Raw genomic sequence first — 21,133 nt, forward strand, 5'->3', positions numbered from 1 at the left:
AGAAGAAGGGTGAAGAAGGAATCGGCTAACCCAAAGTGTAAAAATCAAAAGAGATTTAAGGAGAGAAAGAATGGCAAAAGAATCAACTAGCAAAGTTGGAAAAGCCAATCGGCACTGAAAAAAATGAAGAATTTGGCATTAGCCTAGGATCCCAAACTCAGCACATATTTATAGCCTCCAGCCAAATTGCTTGACCCTTAATTCCAAATTCAGCTCCATCACTTCCCCCTTCTCATCTCCTCGTTTTTCTCCCTGATAACTCCCGAATCTATTTCCTAAATTTTCTCTTTTGAACACTCCCCTTAGAGTCCATCTTCACGCCACTTCCAACCTTCTAGAAGGCCAAAATTAAACTCCTAAAAATACTAAGCTAGGATTTGAACCTCGAATCTCCTTGCTAGCCACTAACGCCACCTCCCACACGATAAGTGGCGTCGCTTAGCCACTCCTCCACAAGGCTTTTTGATGCCATTTTCCCTATCTTTATTTAAAAGCTCAACTATTTCCCACCCTGATTCTTTTAATAATTAAATTAAAATTCCCTCACCACAAAACTATAACCCAAAACTTTTCCAACAAACCTAGACACTTCAAATTCCTTAAACCCTTAAAGCCAACATGTTTTTTGTCATTTTCTTGCTCACTTAAAAATTTCATGAAACCCAAATCCCAAAGCCCAATTCATCTAGGCCCAAAATTTAGGGCGTTACAACTCTACCCCCTAAAAGAAATTTCTTCCTCAAAATTCCCAACTATTAGTACAACTGCATAACATAGACCACCACACCACGCTCCCTCTGTGCACTCTAATTCCAAACTAAGTATATAGCACATTATGGATAAAGTACCTACCAATATCCACCTCTGGAGCGTCTTCGTCCTCTCAACAACATGCTGCATAGACCAACACTGGCTGTCTCGCCTCAGCATGACTAGCACCTCTGCCCGGTGCTCCACGGCCCAAAACGTTTCCACCATTGCCCTGACCATGGCCTCTGGGCGGCTGCTGACCACCCCTCGGTGGTTGAGCACCACCTTGACCCACTATTGGCACTCGGCCTAGTATTCTAGGGCAATCCCTGATCATAGGCTCCATAGAACCACAAGCTAAACAAGCTCCCATCCTCTTCCAACACTCACCTCCATGGCTTCTCCCACAATTAGCACAATGTGGCACCCTTAGATTAACAGCAGGGGGCTCTGCTCTAACTGGCCCATTATCTCTGGCCCTAGCCCTAGGCCTCTCCCCAACACCAGGACTCATTTTTATTCTTACCCCTTTCTTTTTCCCGATTCAGGCGCTCCGTGCGCTTTACCTCCTCCACTATCATTGCTTTCTCTACCAACTCTGAGAAAACTCGCTCCCTTTTGGAGCTATCAATACCCTGAGGCTATCTTTAAGTCCATCCTTAAACCTAACGCAACGCTCATAGTCCGTTGCCACCATAACTCTTGCATACCTACTAAGGCGTAGAAATTCTGCCTCATACTCCGCCACAGATTTGTTTCCCTGGGTGAAGTTCAGGAACTCCTTCCTTCTAGCGTCTACATAACTTGCACCTACATACTTTCCCTGAAATGTCACCTTGAAGAACTCCAACGTGACCCGCTCAGGTTGGGTGCCCTCTTTCACTGTTAGCCGCCACTGGTTAAGCTTCTTCCCTAAGTAGTGGCACCACCCCTTTCAGCTTTTGTTCAGGTGAACAGTCCAAATCCACCATTATCCTTTCCGTGGCCTCCAACCAGTATTCAGCCACATTAGGAGCCACACCAGCCACGCCCTTAAAGATCTCAGCCCCATTTGCATGAAGTCGCTCCGGAATGGACTCTCGATTCCCTGTGCCATTATTGGGTCTAACGACCCTTTCCAAAATCCTCAGCATTTCCTGTGACAATGCATCCTCCTCCGCAGCCCTATCATACGGTCCATTATGGCCTGATGTCGATGTTTCAGCCCTAACACTTCCGTGCCTCAGCCACGACTGATAAACCGTAATTTATACATATTTTTATCACATGCTTAACACATTTTATGGATGATTTTTCCTTAGAATTGGTGAATTCGATGCTCCCAATGCCTTAATTTCATGTTCTATAATTAGATGAGCATAGGAGAGTGAAAGGAACGAGAAACGGGCCAAAAATGGAGAAAATGGGCCAACATACGAAATCAAAATGGCCTGGACCTCCTCACACGGGTAGACCACACGACTGTGTCAATTTGGTAGAATCGAAGCACGACTCACACGGGTGGACCACATGGCTGTGCCTATTTAACAGGCTCAAGCACGGCCTGAAGTAATCGCACATGGGCGTGTCCCTATCGAGCCTAAGTTGAGTCTAATTTGGAAAAGCCCAATTTTGAGGGCTTCTAGGCATTCTAAAAGCCTATAAATACACCCTAGAGTAGGAGGAAAGGGGACACACAAAAAAGGAGGCAGGGAACTACTCAAGGAAAGCCGATTGATCCATCTTAGAAGCCAGATTCATCATTAAGCCTGAAGATCTCCCCTCAATTTTCCTTTAGAAGTTTTTGGGTTTTCTTTATGCTTTGTATTCATTATTCTTCTGAGATGTCTTCCTTTTTAGATATGAACTAAAACCCCTAAATACCTAAGAGGAATGAAACCTAAGACGAATCTTGTTATTATTTTCTGAATGTATGATAAATATTTGGCTTGTTCTTAATTATGTGTTCTTAATTCTTGTCTTGATATTCCAGGATATTGATTCAAGTTAAGCTCTTATTTAGAGATGGAAAAGACCTTGTCTAAGAGTACATTTATCATAATTAAGCGGAGTTGGTTGCGCGCCTAGAGAGAGGGTGACAAGATTTTGCCGGATTAGGGTGAAACCTAATAAGGGGATCCATAGATCGAGTTAATGCAACCTTAGGGAGTTAATTAGAAAGAGATTTCAATTATTCAACCTAGGTTTAGACGTTGTTAGTCTCGAGAGGGATAATAATATAACTTAGGGATTTCTATGGATCAAGTCAAATGAATAAATCATCTGATTCGGAGTCAGAATAACAAGTGAAGTTTAGGTGGATTTTTCCTTAGGTATTGTCTTAATTCAATCGTTTTCCAAAAGTAATCTCCTAATTCTATTTTCTGTGAATTCTTAGTTAGTTAATTAGTTAGTTAAAACAAACCCCATTATTCTTAGGCTAGATAATAAAAAGACAGTCATTACTAATACTTTTAGTTCCTTTGGGTTCGACAATCCAGTCTTGCTAAAGCTATACTACTGTTCGATGGTAGACTTGCCTTCATCGTGATAATAGTTAGTTTCAAGAAAAATTCATTATAAATTTATAAAACTTATCACACAAAAAATCACGATCAAGTTTTTGGTGCCATTGTCGGGGAACTAAGATATCAGGAACACTTAATTTTTATTACTTTAGCCATTTATTTTTCTTGCAAGTTAATTCTATATTATTATTATTATTTATTAATTTACTTTTTCTTTCTCTTGGCAGGTTTTTATAGTTTATGACTAGAAGAAACTCATCAGGACCACTACTTTTTGACGAAGAAATCAATCGCACAGCTCGCAGAAACCATAGAGAAATAAGGCGAAGCTTAAGATACACAGAGAAAGAGCAAGAGGATGATATTCAAACCACAACTGAGGAGATGGCTAAAAACCAAGAAAATCCGCTACCTTCTACAATTGCTGTTAATCAAAATCCTGCTCCGCGCACTATGTATGATTATGCTAAACCTTTTTTAATAGGAACTAAATCGAGCATAGTTAGACCTACTGTAGATGCAAATAATTTTGAACTAAAACCTATCACAATTCAAATGATACAATAGTTTGTTCAGTTTGATGGTTTGCAGGACGAGGATCCCAACGCTCACTTGGCAAATTTCCTGGAATTTTGTGATACATTTAAAATCAATGGCGTTTCTGATGATGCCATACGTCTTCGGTTGTTTCCCTCTACATTAAAGAATAAGGCTAAACAATGGTTGAACTCGTTACCATGAGGGTCAATCACTACTTGGGAACAAATGACCTAAAAATTATTATTAAAATATTTTCCATTGGCTAAAGCAGCCAAATTACGTAATGATATCTCTTCTTTTGTGCAGATGGATTTAGAAACACTCTACAATGCATGGGAGAGATACAAGGACCTTTTAAGAAGATGCACTCACCATAGGTTACCATTTTGGCTACAGGTTCAAACGTTCCATAATGGCCTGAATTCTTCTTCTTGGCAGATGATTGATGCAGCCACTAGAGGAACAATCAATAATAAAACACCTGAAGATGCTTATGAGTTTATAGAGGAGATGTCATTGAATAACTATCAGTGGCAAGTCATGAGGACAAAGCCAACGAAAATAGCTGGTGCTTATAATGTCGATTCGGTCACCATGCTCTCTAATCAGGTAGAACTCTTAAATAAGAAAATTGATGGTTTTCTTAGTTCTTCACATGTTCACCCGGTCATGAGGTGCTATTCGAATGGAGGAGGAGAATGCATTGAATATCAACCCTTCAACCCTAGCATCGAGGAGGAACAAGTCCAATATATGGGTAACAATAACTCTAGATCCATAAATAACCCATATAGTAACACTTATAATGCAGGTTGGAGAAACCATCCTAATTTCTCGTGGGGCGGTCAAAAAAATCAAAGGCCACAACATCCTTCGGGGTTTCAATAACCAATTTACCAGTAAGAAAAGAAGCCAAACCTTGAGGAGATGCTAACCAAATTCAACTCGGTGTCAGAAACTCATTTTCAGAATACCGAGACAGCACTTAAGAATCAACAAGCATCGATCAAAGGGCTCGAAACTCAGATTGGATAGCTTTCCAAGTTGATTTCTGAATGACCACAAGGTAGCTTGCCATGCAATACAAAATCTAACCTAGGGGAGCAACTCAACGCGATTACTAGTCAAGATGAGGAAGGGTTAGTCACACTTGAATTAGAACCAAGGCAAGAAACTGAGATAAGCAAAGGCAAAGGTGAGGTAGACAACAATGAGCAGAAACCGATAAGTATAGAATACAAACCTCGTGTGCCATACCCTAATGCGACAAGGAAAGACCGCTCGGATGAACAATTTGATAAATTCCTTAAACTCTTAAAAAAATTACATATTAACTTACCATTTATTGAAGCTCTATCGCAGATGCCAAACACAATGAAATTCTTAAAGGAGCTTTTAGCAAATAAGCGGAAGTTGGACGAGGCTTCGCATGTGAAACTAAATGTAGTTTGCTCAGCTATTTGATAAACTGTAATTTATACATATTTTTACCCAATGTTTAATGAATTTTATGGATGATTTCCCATTAGAATTGGTGAATTCGATACTTCTAATGCTTTAATTTCATGTTCTATACTTAGGGGGAGCAGAGGAGAGCAAAAGGAACAAAAAATAGGCCAAAAACAGAGAAAATGGGCCAAACTACAAAATCAACACTGCCTGGACCTCCTCACATGGACAGACTACATGGCCGTGTCAATTTGGCAGGCTCGAGCATGACCTAAAGTAATCGTACACGGGTGTGTCCCTGCCGAGCCCAAGTTGAGTCCAATTCAAAAAAGGCTAATTTTAAGGGCTCTTAGGTTTCTAAAGCCTATAAATACACCCTAGAGGAGGAAGAAAAGGGGCACACAGAATAGGGAGTAAGGAATTACTCCAAGGAAGCCAATTGATCTATCTCAGAAGCTGGATTCACCGTCAAGACTGAAGATCTCTCCTCAATTTCCCCTTTAGGAGTTTTGAGTTTTCTTTATGTTTTGTATTCTTTATTATTCTGAGATGTTTTCTTATTTAGATATGAACTAAAACCCCTAAATACCTAAAGGGAATGAAACCTAAGACGAATCTTGTTATTATTTTCTGAATCGTATGATAAATATTTAACTTGTTATTAATTATGTATTCTTAATTCTTGTTTTGATATCCCAGGATATTGATTCAAGATAAGCTCTTATTCAGAGAAGGAATAGACCCAGTCTAAGAGTACATTTGTCATAATCAAGCGGAGTTGTTTGCGCGCCTAGACATAGGGTGACAAGATTTTGCCGGATTAGGGTGAAACCTAATAAGGGGATCCATAGATCGAGTTGATGCAACCCTAGGGTGTTAATTAGAGAAAGGTCTCAATTTATTCAATCTATGGATTAGACACTATTAGTCTTGAATAGGGATAATAACATAACTTAGGGATCTCTATGGAACAAGTTAAGTGAATAAATCATCCGATTCGGAGCCAGAATAAGAAGTATAGTCTATGTGGATTTTTCCTTAGGTATTGTCTTCATTCAATTGATTTTCCCAAAAGCAATTCCCCAATTCTATTCTCTGTGAGTTCTTAGTTTAGATAATTAGTTAGTTAAAACAAAACCTCTTTATTCTTAGGCGAGATAATAAAAAGACATTCATTACTAGTACTTTTAGTTCCTTTGGGTTCGACAATCCGGTCTTGCTAAAACTATACTACTGTTCGATAGGTACACTTGCCTACATCGCAATAATAGTTAGTTTCAAGAATGATTAATTATAAATATTTAAAACCTATTACGAATTAACGCGATCAAGTTTTTGGCGCCGTTACCGGGGAACTAAGATATTAGGAACGCTCAATTTTTATTACTTTAGCCATTTATTTTTCTTGCAATTTAATTTGATTTAATTTAATTTATTATTATTTATTAATGTACTTTTTTTTTCTTTTTCTTGGCAGGTTTTTATAGTTTATGACTAGAAAAAACCCGTCAGGACCACTACTTTTTGACGAAGAAATTGATCGCACAGTTCGCAGACATCAAAGAGAAATAAGGCGAAGCTTAAGATACACAGAGAACAAGCAAGAGAACGATACTCAACCCCCAACCAAAGAGATGGATGAAAACCAAGACAATCAGCTACCTCTTGCAATTGCGGTTAATCGAAATCCTGCTCCACGCACTATGTATAATTATGCTTAACCTTTTTTAACAGGAACTGGATCGAGCATAGTTAGACCTACTTTAGCTGCAAATGCTTTTGAACTAAAACCTAACGCAATTTGAATGATACAACAATTTGTTTAGTTTGATAGTTTGCAGGATGAGGATCCCAATGCTCACTTAGCAAACTTCTTAGAACTATGCGATACATTTAAAATTAATTGTGTTTCTGATGATGCCATTCATCTTTGGTTATTCCCTTTTTCAGTGCGAAACAAAGTTAAACAGTGGTTGGACTCATTACCACGAGGATCAATCACCACTTGGGAACAAATGACAGAAAAATTTCTATTAAAATATTTTTTACTAGCTAAAATGGCTAAATTACGTAATGATGTCTCTTCGTTTGTGCAGATAGACTTAGAAACTCTTTATGATGCATGGGAGAGATACAAAGACTTACTAAGAAGGTGCCCTCACCACGGGTTACTGCTTTGGCTACAGGTTCAAACTGTAACGCCCTAATTTTTGGGTTTTCGATGTTTCTGTGATTTTTAAAATTTGTGTGTGTTCTGGTTGGTTAAAATATATATTTTAGTAGGTTAGTGGGCCTTTGGAAGGCCCAAACTTATGTTAAATCCGTGGTAGTCTTCGAAATTTTAATTTTATGAACAGGTGATGCAATTGGCATTTGAGCTTTTAAGAGTAAAGGGGTAAAAGATGACACAAAAAGGAGTGTGGTGTAGTGGCAAGGTGGCGCCACTTAGGGGACAAGGAAGTGACGCCATAGAGGAAGCAAGGGGTCCAAGGTTCAAGTCTTGGCTTTTGCAATATATTTTGGTTTTTCTTTTTAATAAACCTGGAAGCAAGTAGGTGCGCTTTAAAGTTTAATGTGTTGGATTTATGACACAAATGAGTTGATGGCCTAGTAGTGGTGGCGTGAGTTGGCATGTGGTTCGAATCCCTTGGCACGCAAAGGTTGATTATTTTTCTATGTTGGGACGGCAAGAGTTGGTGTTAGTTTTAAACTCTGGTGATGGAGGGATCCCACATCGGGAAGCTAACATAAGAGTAGATGGAGAGCTGGCTTTAAATAGAGCAAACAATGAGGAGAGTAGGCATACCCTTCTTGGCTGATCCCTTTCGCTTTGTGACGTGCTCGTTTGGGTTGGGTGTCAACTAAGAGTGTTTGGAGCGCAGATTAACTGCAGTCTCCTAACAGGTGTGTATTTCTCACTACTCTAGCTGTAGGGTGGCTACTACGGGCCGCGATGGGCCGAAAGGGGCCATGTGGGCCTAATGGGCCTATAGGCCCAATTGGATAAGTTGTTTGATTCTGTAGTAAAAATTGGACTAGGCTAGGTGAATCTATATCTGTGGCTAGATTTGGGCTAAAAGGGTCACACGAGCGTGTGGGCCCATTTGGGTCGAGAATGAGCTTTAGGCCCATTCGTATTGTTATCCCTGTTTAGAATAGTTTACCAAATTATTGAAATAGCCTCGACTTGTAAAATTAGCAAAGTACCCCTAATTTACAGAATTACCGTTTTACCCTCGATTTACAAAATTACCGAAATACCCTTGTAGGGTAGAAATACCGAAATACCCTTGTAGGGTAGAAATACCGAAATACCCCTGTAGGGTAGGACTACTTATTTACCCCTGGAGGGTAAAATGACTATTTTACCCCTCGTTCGTAAATGACTAACTTGTGGGATGATTGGTTTAGTTGACGTAGATTTATGTTAGTTTTTGTCAATTCGTAAGTCTAATGTGTTAGTGATCGATTGTATGATTATCGCGTGGGAGATATCGTTATCAATTATCATCAACCAGGTGTGTAAGCGACACCCTCCCTTAGACTGAATCGGTAAAAGCCGAATTACTGAAACATTGGTATTTTGTAAACTCGCGAGCTTGGGAGCGCTCGTGAGACAGTTGTTAATGAATATGGTGCATTTGGATGATTAGAGTGCAGAGTGCGCATTTTCATGCACAACGGTATTTTTGGGCTTAATGGGCCGAAAATGGGCCAATGGGCCAACGGGCCCACTTTGGTAAAAAGACGAGGTAAGTAATTCTGATTACTTGGTAAACGTTAGAATGAGCATGAAACCTTAGCAATAGGTAATAGTTACTGAAATACCGTTACGCATGCAAAATTATGATTTACCCCTAGGGTTATTTTTTTCTAAAAAGCATGATGTTCTGTTTCTGTATACGTATGCCATAACATATTATTTTTGTTGCATGGGACATGGGTTTATATTGATGGAGGAAGCGTTCTGGCAGCTTTGCTGCAATCTGGTGGCCTCGCCACATATATCTGTTCTGGTGACTTCGTCACAATATCTGGCAACCTCGCTGCAATCTAGTGGCTTCGCCACATATATATGTATCTGTTCTGGTGGCCTAGCCACAATATCTGTATCTAGTGACTTCGTCACAATATTTGGCAGCCTCGCTGCAACTTCTGTGGTGTGTAGCGGTTGGGTGGGTCGAGTAGTCTCCCCACATGGTGTAAGGCTGGTACGGGGGTGTTATGGATGGCTCTAGGTTGCGATTTTTGCATTCATGATATATTTGTTCTGTATTTGCTATGGGCCTATGGGTTTCATTCTGATTTCTGTACTGGGCCAAGGCCCAAATAAGTCTGACTCTGAGGTTTGATCTGTTTTGGGCTATGGTTGGGTTATGTTACACACTGAGTTTACCGAACTGACTCTTTATTTTCATCTCTGCAGGAAATCCCCAACCATAGTGGGCTTGAAGCTGTGAGGGATTCGGAGTGGCCACATTATCTGTAAAGTTGGTTTTTGTAAGTTAGTTTATTTTTATTATTTTTATATTCTGATTTAATTTTGGGTTTGAAGTTGTAATAAGGCCGCTATTTTAATTTCTTTTTCCGCTATGGTTTTATTTTCTAATTATTTTTATACTATGATGAAACTGCTAGTGTTACGCTGCGCGGGTTTTCAAAATTATTGAACATTTTCAAGACTCAACAAGCACAAGAAATGGATAGCGTAAAGATTGATAAACCGGCTTTTCATTCAACCGCTATTTTTACAAAGACCACCCCAATCACTTAAACCAGCGAATGCATACTAAGTCGTAAGTCCATGTGACACGTCAGATCTGGCCATAACATTTGGGCTGGGTTTGGGGTGTTACATTTAGTAGTATCAGAGCCAAGTTGCAACAACTTGGCCGTGGAACGGGTCTAAAAATAGGAGTTTGTAAAGAAGCACTGAATAAAGGTTTTCAAAAATCATTTTTTTTGGAACTTGATTATAAATTGTTTTCGAGAATGTTTCCAATATTTTGTCTTTACACATAGATGATTTTAAAGATTAAAATCGGTTTTCTAAAATTAAGTTTTTAGAAGGTGGCACACCGAATCTCCAGCCCAAGTTTGTAAGTTTTCTGAGCTTTCTGATTGTTTCTGAAATATCTGTTATATGCTTGTACAAAACCTTGTCATGGTACTTTAGTTAGGGTAACACTAGAACTATAGAAACTTGGATAAGTAGACTGAGACTGTAGCTAGGCTACCGCAAAAGGAAACAAACTCAAATTCTGAATTACTGTTATTCATAAGACATCTGTAATAAACACTAAAATATTAAACTGATTCATAAAATTCTTAATCAGATAATATGAAATGAGTACACGAGTAGCTCGTGGAATAGGCCGTGGACGTGGCCGAGGTAATGCTCAGGCTGAATCTTCATCTTTAGGATATGTACTGGCAACAGATGCACCGGTACCACCAACAATAGAGGTAGAGTCTCATGATCGAGGTGCCCGGGACGATGCTCTGTCCCAGGCAATGCTCTGAGTTTTGGAAAGCGTTACTGGGGCAAGTACGGGAAACGAAATTTGGGGGTCTATTTCTGAGCGGCTCCGGGCCAATGGAGTAGAGATATTTAGGGGCGTATCTGGTGTAGCTCCGAATATGGATTAGTATTGGTTAGAAGCCACAGAGCAGATTATGGATGATCTGGACTGCTCTGTGGAGCAGAAGCTGAAGGAAGCCATATCGTTACTCAAGGATGAGGCTTATCAATGGTGGCTCACGGTGAGAGATGGAACTCCTGCTGACAGTGTGACTTGGGAGCTATTTAAGACAGCCTTCAAAGGAAAATATGTTGGGGCTAGTTACGTGGACGCTCGCCGGAAAGAATTTCTGAACCTGGTCCAAGGGAGTAAGTTAGTGGCTGAGTATGAGTCTGAATTTCTGAGATTGAGTCGGTATGCTTCTGGGATTGTCGCTATAGAGTATGAGCGTAGTGTACGCTTCGAGGATGGTCTGAGAGATGAACTTAGGGTGCTGATTGCTCCGCATAGGGAGCGTAACTTCGTTGCTTTAGTGGAGAAAGCTAAGATAGCTGAGGAAGTGAAGCATACAGAAAGACAGAATCATGAGAAAGATCGGAACCGTTTTAGGAGAGATTCATGACTTTCAGGTGGTATGAACAAGAATGTTAAGAGAGCAAGGGTAATGGAGCCAGTTCTAGCAGTACCGATGAATGCTGTTAGACCGTAGGGATGTAGGAATTGTGGGAAGATGCATATGGGCGATTGTCGAAAATGTTCTGGTGCTTGTTTTTTATGCGGATCTATGGAGTATAGGGTTAAGGATTGTCTCCAGGAACCAGATCAGGTTTAAGTTTTAGAGCAGAGGGTCACTTAACCAGTGAGGGGTGGACCACAATTTCCGAGAGGACGAGGGCAAGGTAAAGGTGGTAATGGAAATGGTCGAGGAAGAGGAGCACCTGGCAGGGGTGCTGGATTTGCTGAGGCTCGTTAGCCAGCGTTGGAGTATGCAGCTCGTCACCGAGAGGAGGGTGATACACCTGACGTCATAACTGGTACGTTTTTGATTTCCAGTATACCATACACTGCATTGATAGATGTTGGATCTACCCATTCATATGTTGCATGTGCTATATCTGGGTCGCTGGTCTGTACTAAGTCCTTTGGGTCACTCGGTTAGGGTAGATAAACTGTATAGAGATATGCCTATAGAAGCTCAAGGAAAATTTTTCTCTGGAGATCTGATGGAGCTATCTTTCGGAGAATTCGATCTCATTTTGGGAATAAATTGGCTTGTTAAGCATAGGGCTACTCTGGATTGTGTTGCTAAGCGAATAATGTTAAAGACCATAAAGGATGAGGAGGTTTTGGTGATAGGCGAGCGTAGGGATTATCTGTCTAATGTGGTGTCGGCATTGAAGCTGAGAAGTGGATTCGAAAGGGATGTGAGGCTTATTTGGCATTTGTAAGCCAATTGGAAACTAAGGGTCTGACAGTGGATAAAGTTAGAACCGTCAAGGATTTTCAAGATGTTTTTCCAAAGGAGCTTCCGAGTTTGCCCCCAAACCGAGAGGTTGAGTTTGGAATCGACTTGTTGCCTGGAACGGCACCGGTGTCCATTACACCTTATAGGAGGGCACTGAAGGAGTTGACGGAGTTGAAAGCCCAAATTTAAGAGTTATTGGATAGAGGCTTCATTAGACCAAGTGTGTCTCTGTGGGGAGCACCAGTGTTGTTCGTAAAGAAGAAAGATGGGTCAATGTGGATGTGCATCGATTATCAGCAGTTGAAAAACTGACGATTAAGAACAAGTACCCATTGCCGAGAATCGATGATTTATTCGACCAACTTAGAGGAGCTTCAGTATTTTCCAAGATTGACCTTTGATCTAGGTATCATCAGTTGAGGGTTAAGGAGGTGGATATTCACAAGACGATATTCAGAACTTGGTATGGTCACTATGAGTTCTTGGTTATGCCATTTGGGTTAACGAACGCACCTGCAGCATTTATGGATCTGATGAATCGAGTGTTCCAGCCATACTTGGATCAATTCGTGGTCATCTTTATCGACGATATTCTGGTTTATTCTGAAACTGTGGAGAAGCATGATGAGCATCTTCGTATTGTGCTGCAAGTGCTGAGGGAGAAGGAGCTTTATGCGAAATTCAGTAAGTATGAGTTCTGGTTGAGAGAGGTAAATTTCTTGGGGCATGTTGTCTCTGCTGAAGGGATCAAGGTGGACCCTCAAAAGATTGAAGTGATTCTGGAATGGAAGCCACCGAGGTCAGTGTCGAAAATTTGAAGTTTTTTGGGTTTAGCTGGGTACTATAGAAGGTTTGTGGAAGGATTTTCTGTGATGGCAGCGCCTTTGACAAAGCTTATAAGGAAGGGACTACCTTTTGTTTGGACTGAGAACCAACAGGAATCTTTTAAGAAGCTGAAGAAAGTTCTGACCGAGGCACCTGTACTGATTCGGCCGGAGTCTGGAAAAGATTTAACCGTATGCAGTGATGCATCACATGTAGGGTTGGGTTGTGTGCTGATGCAAGAGGGTAAAGTGGTTGCTTATGCATCGCGACAGCTTAAACCACATGAAGTTAACTATCCTACTCATGATCTGGAGTTGGTAGCGTTAATCTTTACGCTTAAGGTTTGGAGACACTACCTGTACGGGGAAAGGTGTATTATATACATAGATAATAAGAGTCTTCAGTACTTGCTGACTCAGAAGGAGCTGAACCTTAGGCAGCGGAGATGGATAGAGTTGCTTAAGAATTATGACGGCGCGATTGAGTATCACCCAGGCAAAGCTAATCTGGTGGCTGATGCCCTAAGTTGTAGAACTGTATCTGATCTGAGAGCCATGATTGCTCGTTTGAGTCTGTATGACGACGGTAGTCTGTTAGCAGAACTACAAGTTAGGCCGACTTGGGTGGAGGAGATTAAGGAAAAACAGTTAAGGGATGAGTCCCTAGTTTCTCGATTCTGGCAGGTTAAGAATAGGGATACTTCTGAGTTCGAACTGAACAGTGAGGAAGTTTTGTGTTACTAAGGTAGAGTTTGTATTCCGAAGGTCTCTGAGTTGAGGCAAGCAATTCTGAAAGAAGCTCATGGAGGTCTGTGTGCTATACATTTTGGAGGGAGTAAAATGTATCGCGACTTAAAGGAGTTGTATTGGTGGCTTGGATTGAAGCGAGAGGTAACGGAAGTTGTGGGAAAATGTCTGACTTGTCAGCAAGTGAAAGCTGAACATCAATTACCTTCCGGACTTTTGCAGCCAGTGAAAGTACCACTCTGGAAGTGGGAGAGGTAACCATGGATTTTGTGAGTGGGTTACCCTTGACACCGTCGAAGAAGGACTCGATTTGGGTAATTGTGGATAGGTTGACCAAATTTGCTCATTTCATACCTGTCCGCACTGATTATTCACTTCAGAAGTTAGCCAAATTGTATGTGGAAGAAATAGTGCGACTTCACGGAGTGCCAGTGTCGATTATTTCTGATCGAGATCCTAGATTCACATCTCGGCTTTGGCAAAAGTTGCATGAGGCGTTGGGTACGTGGTTGAACTTTAGTACAACCTTTCATCCTCAGACTGATGGTTAGTCGAAAAGGGTTATTTAGATTCTGGAAGACATGTTGAGGGGATGCGTTATCAACTTTCGAGGCAGTTGGGAGGATTACTTACCATTGGCAAAGTTTGCATACAATAATAGTTATCAGGCAAGTATTCGAATGGTTCCTTATAAGGCACTGTATGGGCGAAGATGTCGTGCACCTAGTTGTTGGACCGAGTTGGGTGAACGACAGGTTCTTGGACCTGAGTTGGTGGCAGATACTGAGGACAAGGTCAAGTTGATTAGAGACCGGTTGAAGGAAGCATCTGATAGACAGAAGTCATATGTAGATTTGAAGCGCAAGGAAATTGAGTACTCTGTGGGTGATATGGTCTTCTTGAAGGTTTCGCCTTCGAAGAAAATATTAAGGTTTGGGAGGAAAGGCAAGTTAAGTCCACAGTTCATTGGGCCTTATCGGATTCTTAAGCGAGTGGGTCCAGTGGCTTATCAGTTGGAGCTACCTCTAGAGTTGGATAGGATTCATGATGTCTTTCACGTCTCCATGTTAAGGCGGTATTTTTCTGACCCTACTCATGTTGTGCCGGTTGCAGAGATCGAGGTCCAAACAGACTTGACTTTTGATGAAGAGCCTGTGCAGATTTTGGATCGAGATGTTAAGATTTTGAAGAGGAAATCAGTTCCGCTAGTAAAGGTGCTATGGTGTAATCATGGCAAAGAGGAAGCTACTTGGGAGCCAGAAGTGGAGATGCGTCAACAATATCCTCATCTGTTTGATTCAGGTAAAATTTCGAGGACTAAATTTTTTTAAGGAGGGTAGAGTTGTAATGCCCCAATTTTCGGGTTTTCTATGTTTCTGTGATTTTTAAAATTTGTGTGTGTTCTAATTGGTTAAAATATTTATTTTAGTAGGTTAGTGGGCCTTTGGAAGGCCCAAACTTAAGTTAAATCCGTGGTAGTCTTCGAAATTTTAATTTTATGAACAGGTGATGCAATTGGCGTTTGGGCTTTTAAGAGTAAAGGGGTAAAAGATGACACAAAAAGGAGTGTGGTGTAGTTGCAAGGTGGTGCCACTTAGGGGACAAGGAAGTGACGCCATAGAGGAAGCAAGGGGTCCAAGGTTCAAGTCTTGGATCTTGCAATATATTTTGGTTTTTCTTTTCAATAAAGCTGAAAGCAAGTAGGTGCGCTTTAAAGTTTAATGTGTTAGATTTATGACACAAATGAGTTGATGGCCTAGTAGTGGTGGCGTGAGTTGGCATGTGGTTCGAATCCCTTGGCACACAAAGGTTGATTATTTTGCTATGTTGGGACGACAAAAGTTGGTGTTGGTTTTAAACTCTGGTGATGGAGGGATCCCACATCAGGAAGCTAACATAAGAGTAGATGGAGTGTTGGCTTTAAATAGAGCAAACCATGAGGAGAGTAGGCATACCCTTCTTGGCTGATCCCTTTCGCTTTGTGACGTGCTCGTTTGGGTTGGGCGTCAGCTAAGAGTGTTTGGAGCGCGGATTAACTGCAGTCTCTTAACAGGTGTGTATTTCTCACTACTCTAGCTGTAGGATGGCTACTTCGAGCCGCGATGGGCCGAAAGGGGCCATGTGGGCCCAATGGGCCTATGGGCCCAATTGGATAAGTTGTTTGATTGTGTACTAAAAATTGGACTAGCCTAGGTGAATCTCATATCTATGGCTAGATTTGGGCTAAAAGGGCCACACGAGCATGTGGGCCCATTTGGGCCGAGAATGGGCTTTAGGCCCATTCGTATTGTTATCCTTGTTTAGAATAGTTTAGCAAATTACTGAAATACCCTCGACTTGTAAAATTACCAAAGTACCCCCGATTTATAGAATTACCGTTTTACCGTTGATTTACAAAATTATCGAAATACCCTTGTAGGGTAGAAATACCAAAATACCCTTGTAGGGTAGAAATACCGAAATGCCCTGTAGGGTAGGACTACCGATTTACCCCTAGAGGGTAAAATGACTATTTTGCCCCTCGTGCGTAAATGACTAACTTGTGGGATGATTGGGTTAGTTGACATGGATTTATGTTAGTTATCGTTAATTTGTAAGTCTAATGTGTTAGTGATCGATTGTAGGATTATCGCGTGGGAGATGTCGTCATCAATCGTCATCAACCAGGTGTGTGAACGACACCCTCCCTTAGACTGAATCGATAAAAGTCGAAATACCGAAACATTGGTATTTTGTGAACTCGTGAGCGTGCGAGCGCTCGTGAGACAGTTGTTAATGAATATCGTGCATTTGGATGATTAGAGTGCAGAGTGTGCATTTTCGTGCACAACGGTATTTTTGGGCTTAATGGGCCAAAAACGGGCCAATGGGCCAGCGGGCCCACTTTGGTAAAAAGACGAGGTAAGTACTTCTGATTACTTGGTAAATGTTAGAATGAGCATGAAACCTTAGCAATAGGTAATAATTACTGAAATACCTTTATGCATGCAAAATTATGATTTTACCCCTAGGGTTATTTTTTTCTGAAAAGCATGATGTTCTGTTTCTGTATACGTATGCCATGACATATTATTTCTGTTGCATGGGACATGGGTTTATATTGATGGAGGAAGCGTTCTGGCAGCCTCGCTGCAATCTGGTGGCCTCGCCACATATATCTGTTCTGGTGACTTCGTCACAATATTTGGCAGCCTCGCTGCAATCTGGTGGCTTCGCCATATATATATATATCTATTCTGGTGGCCTAACCACAATATCTGTATCTGGTGACTTCGTCACAATATCTGGCAGCGTCGTTGCAATTTTTGTGGTGTGTAGCAGTTGGGTGGGTCGAGTAGTCTCCCCACAAGGTGTAAGGCTGGTACGGGGGTGTTATGGATGGCTCTGGGTTGGGATTTCTGCATTCATGATATATTTGTTTTGTATCTGCTATGGGCCTATGGGTTTCATTCTGATTTCTATACTGGGCTAAGGCCTAGATAAGTCTGACTCTGAGGTTTGATCTGTTTTGGGCTATGGTTGGGTTATGTTACACACTGAGTTTATCGAACTGACCCTTTATTTTCATCTCTACAGGAAATCCCCAACCATAGCGGGCTTGGAGCTGTGAGGGATTCGGAGTGGCCACATCATCTGCAAAGTTGGTTTTTCTAAGTTAGTTTATTTTTATTATTTTTATATTCTGATTTAATTTTGGGTTTTAAGTTGTAATAAGACTGCTATTTTAATTTCTTTTTCCGCTATGGTTTTGTTTTCTGATTATATTTATACTATGATGAAACTGCTAGTGTTAGGCTGCGCGGGTTTTCAAAATTAATGAACGTTTTCAAGGCTCAACAAGCACAGCAAATGGATAGCCTAAAGATTGATAAACCGGCTTTTCATTCAACCGCTGTTTTTACAAAGACCACCCCAATCACTTAAACCAGCGAATGCATACTAAGTCGTAAGTCCATGTGGCACGTCAAATCTGGCCATAACGTCTGGGCTGGGTTTGGGGTGTTATACAAACGTTCCATAATGGCCTGAATCCTTCGACTCGACAAATAGTTGACGCAGCTACTGGCGGAACCATCAATAATAAAACACCGGAAGATGCCTATGAGTTTATAGAGGAGATGTCACTGAATAACTATCAGTGGCAAGTCATGAGGACAAAACCAACAAAAACAACCAATGTTTATAACGTCGATTTGGTCACCATGCTCTCTAATTAGGTAGAACTCTTGAATAAGAAAATTGATGGTTTTCTTAGTACTTCACAGGTTCACCCAGTAATGCAGTACGAAGCAAGTGAAGGTGGATCAAGCAATTCGGAATACCAACCTTACGGCCACAGCATAGATAACGAGCAGTTAAATTACATGGGTAACAATTCTCGATCTGAAAACAATCCATATAGTAACACTGACAATGTAGTTTGGAGGAACCACCCCAATTTCTCATTGGGTGATCAAGGAAATCAAAGACCACAACATCCTCTAGGTTTTCAACAACCACCCTATCAATAGGAAAAGAAGTCGAACCTTGAAGAGATGCTTTCGAAGTTTTATATCGGTGTCAGAAATCTATTCTCAGAACACCGAGACAGCACTTAAAAATCAGCAAGCGTCAATCCAAAGGCTCGAAATTCAGATAGGCCAACTATCCAAACTGATTTCAGTAAGACCACTAGGAAGTTTACCTAGTACCACCAAATCAAAAGAGCATGTGAAAGCAATTACAATAAGGAGTTGGAAAGTGTTAGCGGAATTTGAAAAGAAGCTAACACAAGAAGCCGTGGTAGGCGAAAGAGGGGAAGAAAACCCCGAAAACTGTGACAAACTAGTGCCGACGGAATATCAACCTCCAGTTCCATACCCAGCAAAATTGAAAAAAGACAACATTGATGCACAATTCAGTAAGTTTCTTAAACTTTTTAAGTAATTACATATCAACTTACCTTTTTTTGAAGCCATCTCGCAGATTCCTACATACGCAAATTTTTGAAGGAGCTTCTAACAAAAAAAATAAAATTCGAGGACTTATCTACAGTAGAACTCAACGAGGAGTGCTCAGCCATACTCCAAAACAAGCTGCCAACCAAACTAAAAGATCCAAGAAGTTTTACTATCCCTTGCTTAATTGGTAGTTTGAATGTTGAGAAAGCACTAGCTGATTTAGGAGCTAGCATTAATTTGTTGCCATATAAAATGTTCAAACAACTTGGTCTTGGGGAACATAAACCTACTAGGATGAGTATTCAATTAGCCGATAGATATGTTAAATATCCTAGGGGCATTATAGAATACATACTTGTGAAAATAGATAAATTCATATTTCCTGTTGACATTGTTGTGCTTGACATGGATGAAGCTGTGGAAGTGCCCTTAATTTTAGGGTGCCCATTTTTAGCCACTGCTAGGGCTGTAATCGATGTGGGTAACGGTAAATTGGTACTTAGAGTAGGTGACGAGGAGATTATCTTTAAAATTTATAATGCTATGAAATTTTCTAGGAAACAAGATGACTCATGTTATTTTACTAACTCTACTGATCATACTACTCAAGACTCTTTTCAGGAAATTGTACAGAAGGACACGATGGAACTTTATCTAGCTCAAGAAGAGGAGACATATGATGAACCTAACGAGCATTCTTCAAGACGAGTAGAATATGAGGGCATTAAGATAAACGATAAACTTAAGCAAAAACCCTCTATTGAAGACCCTCTTAAACTGGAACTTAAACAATTACCAAACCACTTGGAATACACATTCCTTGGAAATAATTCTACTTTACCAATTATCAGTGCTTCTAACTTGCAACCCAAGGAGAAAGAGGAATTGATCCAAGTATTAAAAGAACATAAAAATGACATAGCTTGGAAAATTTCTGACATTAAAGGAATCAACCCTTTTTTTTGCACCTATAAAATTTTGATGGAAGATGAATACAAACTGTGTGCAAGCTCAAAGATGACTGAACCCCAACATGAAGGAAGTTGTAAAAGCCGAGGTAATTAAACTTCTAGACGCTGGGATTATTTATCCTCTTTCTGACAGTTCTTAGGTAAGTCCAGTGCAGGTTGTGCCTAAGAAAGGCGGTATGATAGTTGTGACCAACGAAAAGAATAAATTAATCCCAACAAGGACAGTCATAGGATAGAGAGTTTGCATTGACTACGGGAAACTGAATGATGCCACAAGAAAAGATCACTTTCCCTTGCCATTCATTGACCAAATGTTGGAAAGATTATCCGAGCACATGTACTACTGCTTTCTAGACGGACTCTCTGGTTACTTCCAAATCCCAATTGCTCCTGAAGATCAAGAAAAGACGACATTCACATGCCCATATGGTACGTTCACTTATCGTAGAATGCCTTTTGAATTATGTAATGCTGCTGCCACTTTCCAGTGCTGTATGATAGCCATCTTCGATGAACTCATGGAAGATATCATGGAAGTATTTATGGATGATTTCTCAGTATTCGGTAACTCTTTCCATCTCTGCCTTAAAAATTTAAAACAAGTTTTTATAAGATGTGAGGAAACGAACCTTGTGCTTAACTGGGAGAAATGTCACTTCATGGTTCAAGAAGGTATTGCATTAGGGCATAAAATTTCTAGTAAATGGATTGAGGTGGACAAATCTAAAATAGAAACAATCAAAAAATTACCCCCTCCTAGTTGCGTTAAGGCTATTAGAAGCTTTTTAGGACATGCTGGTTTTTATAGAAGATTTATTAAGAATTTTTCTAAAATAGCTAAGCCTTTGACTAAATTGCTAGAAAAAGATATACCTTTCAATTTCAATCAAGAGTGCTTAGAAGCATTCAATACTTTAAAGGATAAATTAATCAATGCTCCGATTATAATTGCACCTGATTGGAATTTACCATTTGAATTAATGTGTGATGCGAGTGACTTTGCAGTAGGTGCAGTACTGGGACAGCGGAGAGACAAGCATTTTCAACCTATCTATTATGCTAGGAAAACTTTGACAGCTACACAAGAGAATTATACTACTACGGAAAAAGAGTTGCTAGCTGTGGTTTTTGCATTTGATAAATTTCGATCATATCTCATATTGTCTAAAGTTGTTGTGTACACTGACCATTTCGCCCATCGCTACCTTTTAATTAAAATTGATGCCAAACCTCGACTCATTCGATGGATTCTCCTATTACAGGAATTCGACTTGGAAATTCAGGATAAGAAATGAGCTAAAAATCTCGCGGTTGATCACCTGTCCAGGCTTGAGAACTCCAATACCAAGGAACTAGATGAAGTTGAAATAAATGATTTGTTTCCTGAAGAACAATTTTTCTCTATATCTGACTTCGAG

The 21,133-nt window shown here is 40.5% G+C and overlaps 2 non-coding genes across 2 annotated transcripts; both read right to left on the bottom strand.

Annotated features, from left to right (window-relative positions):
• Positions 1 to 4,070: 4,070 nt before the first annotated feature.
• On the bottom strand, positions 4,071 to 4,177 carry LOC121230046 (small nucleolar RNA R71). Its single transcript, XR_005927998.1, has one exon. It is a non-coding gene; the product is annotated as a small nucleolar RNA R71 (small nucleolar RNA).
• Positions 4,178 to 7,310: 3,133 nt separating this feature from the next.
• Positions 7,311 to 7,416, bottom strand: LOC121229986 (small nucleolar RNA R71). Its single transcript, XR_005927937.1, has one exon. It is a non-coding gene; the product is annotated as a small nucleolar RNA R71 (small nucleolar RNA).
• Between the last annotated feature and the right edge of the window lie 13,717 nt (positions 7,417 to 21,133).

The sequence above is a fragment of the Gossypium hirsutum genome, chromosome A05 (genome assembly GCF_007990345.1).
Source record: "Gossypium hirsutum isolate 1008001.06 chromosome A05, Gossypium_hirsutum_v2.1, whole genome shotgun sequence".
Classification (NCBI taxonomy): Eukaryota; Viridiplantae; Streptophyta; class Magnoliopsida; order Malvales; family Malvaceae; genus Gossypium; species Gossypium hirsutum.